Consider the following 17835-nt stretch of genomic DNA (forward strand, 5'->3'; position numbering starts at 1 on the left):
ATGATGATGATGATACGGTCAGTCAACCTCTGAAAAACTCAACTCCAAAACCAGACCCAGGATAGAATCTGATAGGACCGAGGGACTCACAGGTAACTTAAGAATACAAAAAAACTTTCAATTGGAGGTGGCCGAGTGTCCTAGGGGTCATGGTGTCCAGCTAGTACCACTGGGATTGTTGTGTTCAAATCTGGGTTTCAGCAGAATGTTGTGTAAACCAGGCTCCCAGGAGTTGACAGTGTCGGCTGCGTCACCAATGAATGCACAAACAAATACTACGGTACGTTCAGCTCTGAGATTGAATTATATGATCAGTTTACCGTGCGACAAACATCAATCTCACAGCAGTGTGCAGACAAGTGTGGCCCCTATGGTATAAATTTAAAAACCACTGCAGTATTTTTCAGAAGAACATCTGCATTCAGTCTCTGGCACACGGGGTCACACTACTCAGCGACATTTCGCAAGGGATTCTTTGCCTCATGGCGTGACGCCGATAAGCGCACCAGGAATAAAACTGCGAAAACAAAACTATTAAACAATGACGATAATCACAACGACAAATGCGCTCCCTCATATTCCCTGCGAGGAGGCACAGAGCTGGCCATCGCTGCGATGTCTGCGGTGAAAATCGCAGAATCCCTTCGCGGATAACAAACTAATCTGGCCATCTTCTTGTTTCTTTCGGTAAAGTCACGTAGAAGGGAAGTAACGTGACTTTACCGAAAGAAACAAGAAGATGAATCCCTGCAGTCACGAAAGCTTTAAATCGAAATTTAATCTGGCCATCTTCCCCAGCAGCTGGGACCATGGCTCGTTTCATCACGCCCGGCCGCTCTATCAGACCGCAATCGAATTTAGAAACCGCCTTTTGCCGAAAAGGCCCCATCAGCACAAAGCTTGGCAGCGGGCAGCACAGTACAATGCCGAGTGTAGTGACAACAACGACGAAGATATGCATCGCAAATGCTGCTGCTTGTGTTAATCGAACCCGCCCCTACCCTCCGTTTACATCAACAGCTCATCGTATATGTATACGTTACGCTTACACGCCCAGGTCATACACACACACACAAGCAGCGGAGCAGGAACAGGTAAAACACTGAGAACAATACATTGTCGGCCAGACTCCCATTCTGATAAGATTTTTGTGAAAATGCTCAAATATCACCAGGGCGACGCATTTCGGCCGTTTCATGATAGACATCTGGCCCTATGGAGGGAGGCCTTCATGCGGCAGCGGATTGGCAAAAAACTGTAAATGACCATTATTAATTCTCACGTGCATCAATTAAAACAAATTCTCAGGCTCACGATGTACACGCACCCAATTGTCCGCATAATTACAGTGTACTCTGGTGGACCGCCAGCAACACAGTTAACCTAGCGACCCAAGGTTTGGTTTCTGGCCAAGGCAAACATCAGCGATGAGCGATATCTCAACCACCGCTGGGTCCTCCAAATGACCAAGCCACAGGGAGGAGAAGGTCCAGCCAAAACGCCACGTGGCCGACAGCGGCCTAGGGAGGCCTCCGCCGAATCGTGGATTAACAAAGTGCCGCACATTATCACTTTATTTATCATTATTATTACTACTACATACGGCGTGACATTACCCTACATCCGTAAAACGGCTTATCAGAATTTCAGTGACGTGTAACATGTAACGCTGAAACACGCCTACCATCCGGTGCAAATGACAAGACGTATGCATATTACATCTGTCATCCAGTTAATCATCGTCAATGAAAACGGCCATTCGCGTAACTGCTCACCAGGGTATCGCGCTGCGTGGCACTAAACGCGCCGCAAATTCCACGAAGTAAAACCTCAACACCGTAGCGCCTCTGCCGTCAAGCGCCGCCCTCACGAGCAATCCGCCTACGAATGCGCCTCATCTCATTGGATCTCGGAAGCTAAACTGGGCTGAACCTGGTTTGTATTCGGGTGGGAGCATGCATGCATGCCTGCCTGGGAACATAATGTGTCGTCGGCTTGGGTTACACGGTGGCCACATGTGGCGATGCTGCATTGGATTCGCGAATGTATTTGTGCGAGAGCTCGAGTGCTGCTCCCTCGTTTTCTCCAGGCACTCCAGGTTCCTCTCAAGTGAAGCCAACCTACTCATTTGACACAACGACTGTGGAACCTCTTCACACAGCCACTCTGAACGGAGCGAAATGGCCATCGTTAACCCAGAAACATGGCCATTATGGACAGAGTGAGACGGCCATTATGTACCCATCGACGCAGATGGGAGGGAATTAGCCCAATGCAGAGCCCTCCTGAAAAAGATTCTTAAAGACTCACTGTGGCTCTCCTGGATGAAAAAATCCCATTATGAATATTACTGTAACTGCATTGCCCATATGTCCAATGAGGCTACCCTAATGTGGGCTAAAATGTCCTGCTCCTGGAGTGAATCACTGGAGTTATTGGAGCTAAGTTGATCTGTTCCGCGATACTTATCCTGCAGTCGCAAATTTTCTCGTCACAGGCATGGTGACGCACACTTATGATGACATAAGACCACGATTCACCTGTGCAAGACGAACACATTCAAAACAAATGAATAGACAAGAGTCTATCTTTCCGTGTAAAAATAAAAGATACATTTTATTCCGTCAGAATTTTAGGCCATTTATTTTATTTTAATCTACTTTTGACAACATTATATTGCAATTGTGCTACCATACCACTGGACAATGCATTAAATTCAGAAACCTCGCACTGCCGTGCAGCCTTGTGCTAAAACATGGCCCGTGGAAGCGGACATCACAGAACTGCTTTTGGGCTATCTAGACCGAAGTTTTCTTGCAGCATCTGTTAAGGCAAGCGAAGTTTCGATCAGCTTCAGTAAACTTGTTGATTTAGGCAAGAGTCCTCTACGATAGCAGTGAGGTCCATCCAGGTAAACGCAACACATGTGTGTGTGCGTGTGTCACGTGTGTGCGTGTCGACTGAATTAACAGATGCATATTTTTACACATATGCTGGACTGACCGATCGTCATTGCTGATTGCAGAATTATGATTTGAAGTGAGACTGAGATTATTCACTCCCCCTTGCCATGAGAAGAATTGCGACAATTCGGCATCACGTTCAAGACAAAATAAACGAAAATTGTTTTCCACGTTGTTGTGAATATAGCGCCTCTAGCGACTACAGGATTTCCCCGTCTACAAATGGTCCCACTGAGCGGTGAGATGGCCCCTAAATTGGTTGCCACCCATCCCGGATTCCCAAAGAGCGTCCTCGTCTTTAAATCCTTTATATTAAGTTCGCTTGCTTGCTTGCTTAGGACCGTGCAAATCTTTCGCTCGTTTTTTAACCCACTTCCCGTGATCCAATCGAGCTGACATTTTCCACACAGACTCGTTGTGTGACAATTTATTTTCGTGAAAAAAAATTCCTAAATTTTACACTGTTTAGGGAAAACAAATTAAATATTTAATTACCAATTGCTTAATGGTGGCAGACAATCATCTGACCCATAGGTGGCAGCCATCTCAAGCCAGAGGACGAGAGGACTCTAGCCGCCACGCATATAAGGATTTATAGTGAAAAACTTTGTTTTTACGGGTTTACTTGTTTGGGGTCGCTGTCCTCGGCAGGTCTGCAAGTCTTCCTGGGACGTTAAAAGTCCAAGTTTCTTGTCAATTGCCAAATAATACACCACTCAGCCAGTTGCACAATAATATACCACATGTACATCTCCCCACCTCTAGTATTTTAATACATCCATCTTCCCAATGACATGTGCCAGCTTTGTGTGTGTGTGTGTTTTTTCTCGGAGGTGGCTACCCTACTCCACATAACTGGCTGGGGGCACCGCAAGGCAGACACAAACAGGAAATCAAGTGCACAGGAAGTGTGCTCATGCCACTGCTAAAGCGCCGGCACCTGTGGCAGCCTCCGCTATTGCGACAGTTCGGAACCCCAATTTCCCAAAGACGGGGGGGGGGAGGGGGGGCTCCTGCATCCCCTACCGGCTCCATTACCACCAGCTGGTGAGTCAGGGCCACGCTCTACCGATGAAGGCCACACTCCTCGTATTTTCGCAGGATTTAGCAATGCCCAAATTACTTTCTTTTTCAAACCACCACCGTCGTCGGCCGACAAAGGAGGTTAACAACTGCCAAGTGGCGCACAGGGAGGCATTGATGCAGCCACTGACTGTGCGCTTTAATGGGTGCGCATTTCTCCTGCGTCGGAAAGTCCTTGAGGGCAAATTGGCGCGTGCGTTTCTCGAATCCAAGCATGTATGTCTGTTGAACTTCTTCTGCACCGTACTAATCGGGGGTGCGGCGGAAGGACAAACTAAACGCAAAAATCAGTTCTAAAGAAAACATAGAGTTCCTGTCTCTTCACACCAACTGTGCTCGTGTCTCCTGGCATTATCACCATCGCTGCTGGGCTCCAATATTTTATTTGGGCTTGGTGCAGAGTTGAATTGCCCTCCTGCTGTGCTGTGGCATTCCACAACTGAGCGTGGGCTTCTGCTGCACATCCCACCGGGCCAGATTTAAAATCCGTCTCCTGATCCGAACCCCCACCCCCCCGCCTGCCCCCAAGGAATAAAAACATGCAGAGATTTTAAAAAGATGGGCCCTCCACTCTGCCCTTCATCGAAGGGCCTAATAATGCCAAGAGACACAAGCACAGTTGGTGTTAAGAGAGAGAAACATTACATTCAAGATCGCTTTCAAATGAAGAGGCGAAGGAATAGGGGCATATAATTGCATGAATGCATCGATTATTGTTGCTTACACTCAATATAGATAGAGACATCGAATCAGGCAAGTAAAAATCAATGCTTCTTTTAGATGTGCATGTTGTACATGTGTTACTGTACAGTACTTCTATGCTCCTGAGTCTGTGCTCCCCACCTTCATCAACCTGCACTGACCATAACAGTGAAAATACGACCAGACAACCACCCACAAGCACCACAGCGCAGGGTTGTAATGAAGGGGCTGCGCACGTATAGTGCCCACCTGATTACAGACCAAGTCAGACCTTATTGGTTACCTCGTGCCCTTATAAATCTCAACGTTCACCCTACAAAGTCAAAGACAAAGATCCCCCGTGTAGCCTTAACATACTGTAGGGGGCAAGTGCTGTTAGCGAGCACCTATAAAGGCCGGCACGGCACACGAGGGGGTGGGTGGCCAACACCACGCCCGACCCTACAAAGTGCCATCACAAGGGACCGACAAAAATAAAGCGACAAAAAATGCTTTTTTACACAATTACCCTGTACACGAATGCGGGTTAACCGTGTGGGTTGACAGGTATGCGTGTATGTTTTGTTGCAATGGGATCGTGTAATTCCCAGCAGTCACTAAAGGCAGCTTGATTCACCACAAAGTTCTTGGTTCTTTCGGTAGAGTCACGTAGAAGGGAAATAATAAATAATTAAAATAACAAATTAAATTCTCAAGAAAAATTTCTTGCTGTGGTTTTCACACCTGATGATGATTGCTTGTGTTGCAATCGAAACGTCGTGAGAATTGTATTGTTTTATTTGTATTATTTTATTATTTCCCTTCTATGTCATTTTACCGAAAGAACCAAGAACATGAATCCCTGCAGTCACGAAAGCTTTAAATCGAAATTCACCACAATGTCCATCTAATATATCACTTATAATTGAATTTAATCGAGTCGTAAACCTGGGTCTGGGTAGTACGTACATGCAGGGCCCCAGCCACCAGTACCTCTCGTGCCGCTCTAAACAACGATTCATTACCCATTGCATAATTTATGCGTACTCTTATTTTTAAACCTCTCAGTATTCAAACAAATAAATAAACACATTTGCACAGTATTGCTCTTGATGGGTTTCTCAGGTCGAATATGTTCAGAATTTCCACAGATTTTTTTGCCAAGAATCTCGGCAGTAAGCATCCGTAGAATTTCCTGTGCGCGTATTTTTTTTGTATTCCGGTGCATCTGCGAGGGCAGGTCCATGGATCGATCCACGATCGCTGGTAAATAACGCTGTGGTTGGATTAGGCAGATTCTATTTTCTTTCCCGACACCGTCCTCGTGAGGACGTGGCACACTCACCGAGGGTTCATCATTTCTGCTGGAGCTGCCCGGCGCTGAGCTCCAGAAAACCAAGAGGTGGAGCAGATGTGCCCCTCGGGTCACGAAGACCAACGGAGAGAGGAGAGAGCATTGCAGCGAGCGCAGCTCCGTATGCGCCAGCCCCCCCCCCCTTCCAAAAAAAAAACCCGGCACCATCTCCACCCCGAAATATTTCATCTCACAAGCATCTCCCACCGCAAGCAAATTAAATAAATTGCACCCAACAGGTCAATGCCACCGACACCTTTGCCGCAGCTGCTGACTCACACTCGCAGACGGATCTGTAATGAGAAATCTCCAATGCCTTACCCCCCCCCCCCACGCATCTACCTCGAGCAGAGAACCCCATTTACACCGCTCTCCCGCCCCCCCCCCAAAACCTATCGACCTCTCAACCCTTAGCGACTCCCAGAGGTGGGACAAAGTCATTGTTATGCAAGTCCAAGTCGAGTCTGAAGTCATCAAATTCATGACTCGAGTCTGACTCGAGTCCAAGTCACATGACTCGAGTCCACACCTCAGAGGTGGGACAAAGTCATTGTTATGCAAGTCCAAGTCGAGTCTGAAGTCATCAAATTCATGACTCGAGTCTGACTCGAGTCCAAGTCACATGACTCGAGTCCACACCTCTGGCGACTCCCCTCTCAATCTCTCGGCCCTCGCACGTCGAGATATCGCCTTGACAGCCGCGCTCTCCATGCGTGTGTATCACGGCGGAGAAGTGGGGGTGGGGGGGTGGGGGAATAACATGAAATAATAATAAAAACCCTTCCCTAAGTGGCCTAACAAAATCACTGCATGGACCTCCGCAAGCAATCGATGGCGCGTATTTGTGCGGTCGGCGGTTGAACGACGATGGCGTTAGAATGAAAAATTAACCGCTGCGCCATGCAGGCCTACCCCGGCTGACGTCTTCTTAGAGGACACGGGGAATGAAATTCAGAATTCCTTTGCCCCCCACCCACCCCCGCACGGCTCGCAAAACGACGAACTGATGGTCCTTGGTGAAAGGAGTGAGAGTCTTCACAGGTGAATTGCAGGTACGTGCTAACAAGCACGATGTTGACTTGTTATCGTGGCGATGAGGCGTGCGTTTCCCATTGATCCCGAGATCGATATCTTTCAATGAGATATGAAACCCGCCTGGGTCAGGGTCTGCGTAATTATTAGGACACCGATAACGCGGAATACTTAACGCGTTAACTTTAGCTTCAGCGGCACAGAGGTTGTTATTTGGGTCGCCACTCGGGCAGAACAACACCCGGCTTGTACATTCTGGAAGCGGCAGCGAGTGGGATACATTCAGCGGTGCTTTTAGCAAACGGTCGTCCATCAAGCGCAGCGCTTAGCAACCGCCAAAACCAACAGCGAGGCATCAAGCTCGCTTTTTTTACCATCCTGGCCTTGAAAAAAAAATGTTTATACGACCCTTTTTATCACTTTAATTGTTTCTCAACAAAATTTTTGGCCGTAAAAAAATTACAAAGATTAAACTCCCAACAGGTCGGAGATGGAAACATGGCAGGGACGTGAGATTTTAAAAGCAGCCGCATTGAAGGAACTCGTGGGAGGGTTTTTCTTTAGTGATGTTTTTGATGAACGAGCTCAGCATCACTCAGCGTTTCTCTCTCCCCCACGTTTAACACTCTCCATCACTCCCATAGCCAATTTCACTTCGCCTTGCCATGTGCGTGTGTGTGTGGGGGCTGTCTTTGTCTTCGCTCTCGAAAACATAAATATATACATATTCAAAAAGCTAACGATTCAATCGGTTCCCAGTTTCTGTCTCTGTTTTGTGTAAACGCATTTAACCTGCATTAGCAGGCTCTCGGTTCAGCAAGCATGTGTAAACACCCCCCGCCGGCTCGCCCACACCACCTTCCCTGCCTCCTCCGCTCCCGGCTGTGAACGCCACCGGGTTCCCAGGTCGGTGGTGGCTCAAGGAGCCACAGGGAGCTTGGTTCGTCCTGCTCCGTGCGTGACCCTCCACCCACCACCACCCCACCTCTGACCCCCACACCCCGCCTCCTCTGCCCCCGACTCTGCCCTCCGTGGCTGGGAGATAGAGGTCAAACATTGGCTTTCTAAAAGTTAGCGTTGGGTAAAGTTTAATGGAGTCAAATGTTGGGTTAGACTATTTCGAACTGAAATCTTATTGTTATTTAATCCTGCATATTATTATTGTTTTGTTCCCGTGGACTGTTTATGATTATACAGGTACCCTGTGCGTCATCTTGAGACGCACTTTTGCATTTAGTTGCATCACAAATGACAATTACATTGAACGATGACACAGCCGTGCGGGTGAACTGAACGAGTGGCGTCATGGCACACGAGTCTCTCTTCCACGCTGACCACCGTGACGTCCAAACCGCTTCCCGAGTGGGAGAGGGTAAGAGTTCGGCTTGGGGAAGGAGGTTTCCCTGCCTGGTTCTGAGACGCCATTGATCGATTTGGGCCAGGCTGGACAGCTACGGTAGCACGATGGCCCTCTGTGCCAGCCTGGTACCGACGCGAATCCAACTGGCCGCAGAAACGAGACACCAAAGGAACCCTGTAGGCAGGGCTAACCGCAGGCCAGCTGTTCGTTTCACAAGGCCCCCACAATGCTTGGGGCACATCATCATCATCAGCAGGAATGATCGATCCACTGCTGGGCGAAGTCCTCTGCAAGCCGTCGCGAATTCTCACGATGCTGCGATGCAAAGACCCAAACCACCTAGCACTTGCCCACACAAGAGTCGATTTCATCGCTCAGTCTCCTCGATTAACGTCCCCTGTGGGGAGCGCAGCTTCCGCGAGAACCGCACGTGACGAAGCGCGAGCGAGGAGATCGGCAAAGCACCTGGCTGTGTCGTGCCGATGGATCACACTGAAGGAGACACCACAGACACTGGCAAAAGCTGTCACCGCCCGAGCGGCACGAGCTGGCGGTCTGGTAGGGCTCGGCATGTTGGGGGAGCTGTGCACGATTGGGGCGAGACACGGCGAGGGACACCCCGGGCCGCCGTGTGTTTTATACATTTTGGGGGCACGCGTCTCAGCCGTCACATTTGTTCCCCGCTCTTCCGCCTTCTTCCCGCAACAGCTGACGGATCAATCTCGGTCGACTGCGGGAGAATGTTATTCAGAACGCAGCTGCACGCTCTCGATCAGCAGCGTGAAGCGTGCGCGGGCGTGCGGGCCCCGCTGCGCCCGTGCGTGGCGCCGCTCGCACGGCGCGTGTCCGGCGCGCCCCCCGCTCATTACCGGCAGCAGCAACGAGGCCGGCCCTGACCCACGCTCCCCGGATCTCCAAAGCAGCCCCTAATCCCAAACAAAGGGTCAGGGATTATCCTTCATGCGTTCCCTCTCCCTCTGTGCCAACACCCCCACCCCCAACCCATCTCAATCCTCTCACTGCCCCTCTCAGTTGCTCTACCCCCCCCCCCCGTCCCCCAACTACACCACCACCTCTCCTCCTTCTCCCTTCACCCCCCGCCCGCCACCACCCCACATGCGAACTTGCGGTGACTACCCATAGGGCCGTCCCGCGTCTCTTTCCGCGTGTCTCGTAATTGTCTCCATGAGAACGGCACGTGCTGGTGCTTGAAGAGCGGCGGTGCGAGCTGGTAGGGCACGTGGCAGCCATCCGCCACCCCCCTCACCCTAAACCTCCCTCCCTCCCTCCCCCGCCCGCCCACCCACCCATATGCCCGAGCAAACAGGAGCCAATGTCCGTGTGAACGGTCCGCGCTTATCGAGCCGTGCGGGCGTCAGTCAACAGAGAGACGAAGCGTCGGGCCGGTCACGCCGGCGCGCCGCGCTTCGCCGCTCCGCGTTGCCGGCAACCTGTGCATGGCCACACGTTGCCAGCAACTTGTCCATGGCCACGCGTTGCCAGCAACTTGTCCATGGCCACACGTTGCCGGCAACTTGTCCATGGCCACACGTTGCAAGCAACCTGTGCATGGCCACACGTTGCCAGCAACCTGTACATGGCCACGCGTTGCCAGCAACTTGTCCATGGCCACACGTTGCCAGCAACCTGTACATGGCCACGCGTTGCCAGCAACTTGTCCATGGCCACACGTTGCCAGCAACCTGTACATGGCCACGCGTTGCCGGTAACTTGTCCATGGCCACACGTTTCCAGCAACCTATGCATTGCCACACGTTGCCGGCAACTTGTCCATGGCCACACGTTGCCAGCAACCTGTACATGGCCACGCGTTGCCGGCAACTTGTCCATGGCCACGCGTTGCCGGCAACTTGTCCATGGCCACGCGTTGCCGGCAACTTGTCCATGGCCACACGTTGCCGGCAACTTGTCCATGGCCACGCGTTGCCGGTAACTTGTCCATGGCCACGCGTTGCCGGCAACCTGTGCATTGCCACGCGTTGCCGACAACCTGTGCATGGCCACGCGTTGCCGGCAACCTGTGCATGGCCACACGTTGCCAGCAACCTGTACATGGCCACGCGTTGCCGGTAACTTGTCCATGGCCACGCGTTGCCGGCAACCTGTGCATTGCCACGCGTTGCCGGCAACCTGTGCATGGCCACGCGTTGCCGGCAACCTGTGCATGGCCACGCGTTGCCGGCAACCTGTGCATGGCCACGCGTTGCCGGCAACCTGTACATGGCCACACGTTGCCAGCAACCTGTACATGGCCACGCATTGCCGGTAACTTGTCCATGGCCACGCGTTGCCGGCAACCTGTGCATTGCCACGCGTTGCCGGCAACCTGTGCATGGCCACGCGTTGCCGGCAACCTGTGTATGGCCACGCGTTGCCGGCAACCTGTACATGGCCACACGTTGCCAGCAACCTGTGCATGGCCACGCGTTGCCGGTAACTTGTCCATGGCCACGCGTTGCCGGCAACCTGTGCATTGCCACGCGTTGCCGGCAACCTGTGCATGGCCACGCGTCGCTACGGAGACGCTGGGTTGCGTGTCTGTGGCTTGCTCGTCGCCGCCGTGATTTCAGTGTCGCCGACCGTGTTGAGAATCTCTCGGCGACCCGCAAGGTCCCGCCCCGATGTCTCGTGAGGACAGTCTCCAGTGTCGGCCGCTTGGTCAGCGCAATCAGATGCCAAGGGGACGCTGGTGGAGGGCTTGCCGGGGAGTGTGAAGGGGTTCATCCATACATGGCTCGGGCGAGGAGGGAGACACGAGGAGGGAGGATGCCACGCACCCCCAGACACACACCGATCCCTCTCCGTGACCCCCACTCAGGCCCTCCCCCTCTCGCAGGGCCAGGTTACACACTGCCTCAGCAACACTCTTGCAGACACGCACCTGCCAACAAGGAGGGCAGTGAGAAGAGCATCGCGAAAAGCTTGCTTTACATCTTTCACCAGCAGACAAACAACGCAGCTCCGCACTTGGGGTAATAAAGCGTAATGAATGTGATGGTCGAGGAATACGCAGCGAGGGATGTTGTAATGTGTGTGGCTGCTGGGGGACGAGGGGGTAGTGAGAAAGGTTAGGTTCATTAAGCTGTCTCCCTTTATCCACATTAATGAGTCAAGTGTGGGTGCGCGCGGCATGCTAATACTGCCTTTCACCACCGTCACCGCACGCGCGCCCGCACGATGTCTCTCCCTTCTCTCTCTCTTTGTCACGGCTGCCAGATCTCTCTCACCCGCTCGTCGCCATCCCCCTCCCTCCCTTTGCCAATCCCGTGGCCTCGTTATGGCAGTGGAAGTCGTGGAGGGGTGGGGGGAGATCGGCACCCCCCCCCCCCCTCCGCGGCAAAGAGTGGGGGACACAGAGACAGGGGGGGGCACACAGACAGGAGGGGAGGCACACAGACAGGGGGGGGGCACACAGACAGGGGGAGGCACACAGACAGGGGGGGCACACAGAGAGAGGGGGGGGCACACAGACAGGGGGGGGCACACAGACAGGGGAGGAGGCACACAGACAGGGGGGGGGCACACAGAGAGAGGGGGGGCACACAGACAGGGGGGAGGCACACAGACAGGGGGGGCACACAGACAGGGGGGAGGCACACAGACAGGGGGGCGCACACAGAGAGAGGGGGGGCACACAGACAGAGGGGTGGGTACACAGACAAGGGGGGGGGCACACAGACGGGGGGGGGGCAAACAGACAGGGGGAGGCACACAGGACAAGGGGGGGGCACACAGACAGGGGGGTGGGTACACAGACAAGGGGGGGGCACACAGACAGGGGGAGGCACACAGACAGGGGGGGGCACACAGAGAGAGGGGGGGCACACAGACAGGGGGGGGCACACAGACAGGGGGGGAGGCACACAGACAGGGGGGGGGCACACAGAGAGAGGGGGGGCACACAGACAGGGGGGAGGCACACAGACAGGAGGGGGCACACAGACAGGGGGGAGGCACACAGACAGGGGGGCGCACACAGAGAGAGGGGGGGCACACAGACAGAGGGGTGGGTACACAGACAATGGGGGGGGCACACAGACGGGGGGGGGGGCAAACAGACAGGGGGAGGCACACAGACAAGGGGGGGGCACACAGACAGGGGGAGGCACACAGACAAGGGAGGGGGCACACAGACAGGGGGAGGCACACAGACAGGGGGGGCACACAGAGAGAGGGGGGGGGGCACACAGACAGGGGGGGGCACACAGACAGGGGGGGAGGCACACAGACAGGGGGGGGGGGCACACAGAGAGAGGGGGGGGCACACAGACAGGGGGGAGGCACACAGACAGGGGGGGGGCACACAGACAGGGGGGAGGCACACAGACAGGGGGGGGCACACAGAGAGAGGGGGGGCACACAGACAGGGGGGGCACACAGAGAGAGGGGGGGCACACAGACAGGGGGGGAGGCACACAGACAGGGGGGGAGGCACACAGACAGGGGGGGGGCACACAGAGAGAGGGGGGGCACACAGACAGGGGGTAGGCACACAGACAGGGGGGGGCACACAGACAGGGGGGAGGCACACAGACAGGGGGGCGCACACAGAGAGAGGGGGGCACACAGACAGGGGGGTGGGTACAGAGACAAGGGGGGGGGGCACACAGACGGGGGGGGCACACAGACAGGGGGGGGCACACAGACAGGGGGGGCACACAAACCGAGGGGGGGCACACAGACAGGGGGGGCACACAGACAGGGGGGGGGCACACAGACGCGCGTCGTCACTGCCACCGCCGCACACAGGAACTCTTCATGGAGACACGAACTGAAAGCGCCACTTGCTGTGCCACTCGCTGTGCGCCCTCTCCACAGCTGTAATCAGCTCACTCACTCCCCAACACCTCTCTCAGTCGCTTGTTGAGGCTCTCCCCCAAAACAAATAAGCAGGTAAACAAATAACACAATCGCGCCATGGCGGGCCCACTTTGTGCCAAAATGCAAATTGCGTCGTCGAAATGATGCACCTCCCCGACGTGGTGAGTCGCTGCGTCGCATCGACGAGGAGGAGGCATCAACGTGGTTTGTGGAAATAATCGTGTTGTCATTCTCGCCAACGTGAGAAAATTGTTAAAACCAAAAACTAAAAATTATATTAATTGTAGCGACGAGTAACACAAAATCAACGAATACAACGTTTGTTACAAGATTTAGTTTTTCCCATTCACTAATTGAATTTTTTTTTGTCGTGACTGCATTTTGACCTCCAATATTTCCCACCGTCTCCTTCCGCTTCGCCTGGACTCTGAGCCGAGTACAGCCTTACTGTACGTCTCACATGTTCTCACATGTAACTCACATGTCTCACATGGTCTCACATGTAACTCACATGTCTCACATGGTCTCACATGTTCTCACATGTAACTCACATGTTCTCACATGGTCTAACATGTTCTGACATGTAACTCACATGTCTCACATGTACCCACATGTTCTCACATGTTCTCACATGTTTCACATGTAACTCACATGTAACTCACATGTAACTCACATGTAACCCCCCCCCTGCACTCTGTTTGCACGTTGTCTACTCTCTTGGCATGGTCGTGTCTCTTAGAATGATCGCCTGCACTGTATCTGTGCTCTGTGTTGCCTGGACTTTATTTCCCCGTCTTTTGTTCTTCTTACCAGAGTTGTATTTCTGGTCCCGCGTTTGCATGTCACGTGTCTGTCTGTCTCCATGTCACGTGTCTGTCTGTCTCCATGTCACGTGTCTGTCTGTCTCCATGTCACGTGTCTGTCTGTCTCCATGTCACGTGTCTGTCTCCATGTCACGTGTCTGTCTCCATGTCACGTGTCTGTCTCCATGTCACGTGTCTGTCTCCCTGTCTCCCTGTCACCCTGTCACGTGCCTCTCTCCCTGTCTCCATGTCACGTGTGTCCCTGTCTCCCTGTCACGTGTCTGTCTCCCTGTCTCCATGTCACGTGTCTGTCTCCCTGTCTCCATGTCACGTGTCTCTCTCCCTGTCTCCCTGTCACGTGTCTCCCTGTCTCCATGTCACGTGTCTCTCTCCCTGTCTCCCTGTCACGTGTCTGTCTCCATGTCACGTGTCTGTCTCCCTGTCTCCATGTCACGTGGCTGTCTCCCTGTCTCCATGTCACGTGTCTCCCTGTCTCCATGTCACGTGTCTCTCTCCCTGTCTCTCTGTCACGTGTATGTCTCCATGTCACGTGTCTGTCTCCCTGTCTCCATGTCACGTGTCTGTCTCTCTGTCTCCATGTCACGTGTCTCCCTGTCTCCCTGTCACGTGTCTCTCTCCCTGTCTCCATGTCATGTGTCTCCATGTCACGTGTCTCTCTCCCTGTCTCCCTGTCACGTGTCTGTCTCCCTGTCTCCATGTCACGCGTCTTTACCCCCGGAGCCACATCACTGCGGGTATTAACATAAACGTTACGCTCCCAAATCTTCATATTTGCATAACTTTTGCATGATATACCATGAGCTTCTTGGGGAATGCGTGCCCGTTTGGATCATCGCTTGAATTGATTCATCAATGACTAATTGTTGATTGGTGCATTATTGTACATTGCCATCAAGCAAATAATACCCTTTGTTATATATTTATTTTTTAATCTGAAATCCTCACGGAGTCTCAATACTTGTTTTTAGGAGGATGCTGCCCTAGAATGTTCGGTGTAAATTATAATAAATGAGTGGTCGGCGCGTGAAGAAAGACCACCACACATATAAGGCCCCACAGCTTCGTACAGATAGATTCAATAATCCAATGCTGCACTGCCACGTTTTAGCCAACTCGCAGCTCCGATAAGCACGGCTGGCTACGTACAGAGGGCGAAATTCAGCCACAGCACGTTTAAAAAATTGGTTAATGAAAAAAACTAAATCTTGCAATAAAGTTCTGATTCGTTGATGTTGTGTTACTCGTCGCCACAATTAATAGGACCTTATTTCTGTGTTAACATACAGCGTATAACAATAATTCATTCACGTTGGCTAGAATGAGAAAACGAGTATTAAAAAAAACATGTTCATGGCTACTCATCGATGCGACGCAACGCATCGACTCACCAGGTCGGATGGATAAATCATTCGTACACACATACAACTCTCAACCCAAGCCTCGAAACACACCTGGTTCTTTTCTCAGGCAGCCTCCTATCTTCCGAGCTCGGATAAGATGGGTAACGCATTCAGGGTGACACGCTTATTGACTCTAACCTGCACTGAAGGCCAGCTAAGAGACATCTACATTTGCAAGGCAAATTGGGAATGGCTTTTTTTTACTTTTTTTACATCGAAATAATGCCAACGCGTCAAACTATCTCGGCTACATTTTGCTCCGTCCAATACAATCCCACCTCCAAACTCGTGCTCACCACAAAGCCTCTAGCTGTGCTGACCCCCACGGGGAGAGAGCCAAGGCACAGGCACGAAGGGCACTCGCGATTCCTGCGCCGCGGTTTGTGGTGGCGCGGTCAGAGATTCCGTACTCGTGGCTGCGATTCGCCCGTGGCCGCAGCTTGCCGCCACACTCGCGGTATAATTTTAGCCAGATTCGTCCCGGTCAGTGACCGGAATAAAAAATGTTTCCCGATCTCCACGTCTCCACGTCCACCACCCATCCCGCTATGAGCCGCCGGTCAATCGTCACGTGCAAGCGCCTTACCCCAGTTTTACCAGCGACCCGGAAAATATTCCGACGACCGGCATTCGCACATCCAGGATGCCTCTCGCTACGGGCTGCGACGACGGGTAGTCACGTTGTACCACCTACTGGAGCCTAACGGCGACACGTGTACATGTTGGTTGGGAAATCAAGCCCTGGCCACGCTCTTGCTCGCCGGCAAACCTCGGCGTCCCGCACCGCATCTGCGTTCCGTGCCACGGGAGCTGCGCCGCTTTGGCCACGGAGAGCCGTGGCCGCTGCGCCGCAAGAATGTGCCGAAGCTGAGCCCGTACATACCGACGCCAGGGCAGAGTTGGTGGCCCGGCGACTAGTTAGTCAGCATAAGGCGCTAGGAACCCTGCAGCCTGTGTTCGATTCCGGCCACGGCTAATAATAGAGGTGAGAAATATCTAAAAACGGTCCTGGGTCTCCGGCCCTCTTCAACAACCGGCGCTGGCCAGCGTGGGGAGGTATGGTCACACAACCCCAATGGCTGACGCAGCTATTGGGGGAAGCCTTCGTCCGCGGTGGATGCGGCAAAGGGGGCTGTGGATTATTGTTATGACGAATGCCCATAAAAGGGGCAACACGGAAGAGACTGATGACCTTAACAAAGTTAAAACGGACAGCAAAAGCCAAGCGCGTAGAGACGAGTTCGAAAACGGCCACCCAGCACAGCACTGTACCACACTGGAGTCGTAACACGCAGCATAACAACTCACCTAGACGCGCCCTATCACACACACACTCTCACATTAGTCGTATTATTCCCTCACGCGAAATACGTACAACGCCACTCTCTCGCGTGAAACCTGCCAACCCCATATGTTTCCTGCCAAAAAAACGCCGGATTCATTGCGACAGTATAGATATATGTGTATAAAAAGCTGGAAACATTCAATACCGCCGTGCGTAATCGATCCAAAAAACAGATGGGCGCAACGACCAATGGGAGACAACTTGAGACGCGGCGCCGACGATGCGCTGCGTTCGTGAGCCGCGGCTCACCTGTCGAGCGACCGGACGGGCGACGAACAACGAAGTTGGAGGGGTGTTGGGGAGGGCTGGTGGGATTTGACCGACAGCGGCGGCGGCGGTGGTGGCGGTGTGGGGGCACCCACCGACGCACGGCTTACCTGCTCATGGCTGGAGCGAGTGCCCCTCCGGTGAGCGCCGACGCGCGTGACAGCGGCGGCGGCGGCGGCGGCTCGTGGGGGCCGCCGGGCCGAGACGGCTGCCGAGGAGGACCGAGCCGTGCCAGCCGGCGCAGCGGACACGGCGGGGTGCGTTAGCGGCACGCCTCTACATGCTTGTGACCGGGCGGGACGCACTTCGGAGGGGGGAAGAGAGAGACGCACGCGCGCGCGCGCACGGCCGAGCGTGCTCGCCGTCAGTGCGCATGTGGCGCTCGGCACGGCGCGACGGGCGCGACGGGCGTGCGTGCGTGCGAGAGGGGGGTGTGTGTGTGGGTGTGTGTGTGTTTTGCAGGCGGGTTACTGTGCTTTCGGCGGTGCTTGATGTGGAGTGGCTGGTGGGGATCGGTGAGGAGGGGTGGCTGTTTGTGTGTCGGGGGGTAGGGGAGGAGGAGGTGGGGGGGCCTTGTGGCGGTGGGGGTGGCTGGCCGGGCGCGTGTTTCCACCACCGCCGCTGCTGCCGGCTGCTGAGGCAGCACAAACGCAGCTCTTGCAGATTTTGCCGCGGTGACGCGAC

The 17835-nt window shown here is 53.6% G+C and overlaps 1 protein-coding gene across 2 annotated transcripts in view; it reads right to left on the reverse strand.

The window, feature by feature from the left end:
- The window catches only part of LOC133343039 (AF4/FMR2 family member 3-like), a 62663-nt gene that overhangs the window by 24781 nt on the left and 20047 nt on the right, over nucleotides 1–17835 (reverse strand). Inside the window, exon 1 of one of the 2 annotated variants that reach the window (XM_061552485.1) lies at nucleotides 17262–17612. The exons of the other annotated variant lie outside the window; for it this stretch is intronic. The gene's annotated coding sequence lies outside the window, so the exon portion shown is untranslated. Of the gene's footprint in view, nucleotides 1–17261; nucleotides 17613–17835 lie in introns of those variants that run through there. 2 annotated transcript variants of the gene reach the window in all.

The sequence above is a fragment of the Lethenteron reissneri genome, chromosome 16, assembly GCF_015708825.2.
Source record: "Lethenteron reissneri isolate LAM-NWPU_2019-01 chromosome 16, ASM1570882v1, whole genome shotgun sequence".
NCBI lineage: Eukaryota > Metazoa > Chordata > Hyperoartia > Petromyzontiformes > Petromyzontidae > Lethenteron > Lethenteron reissneri.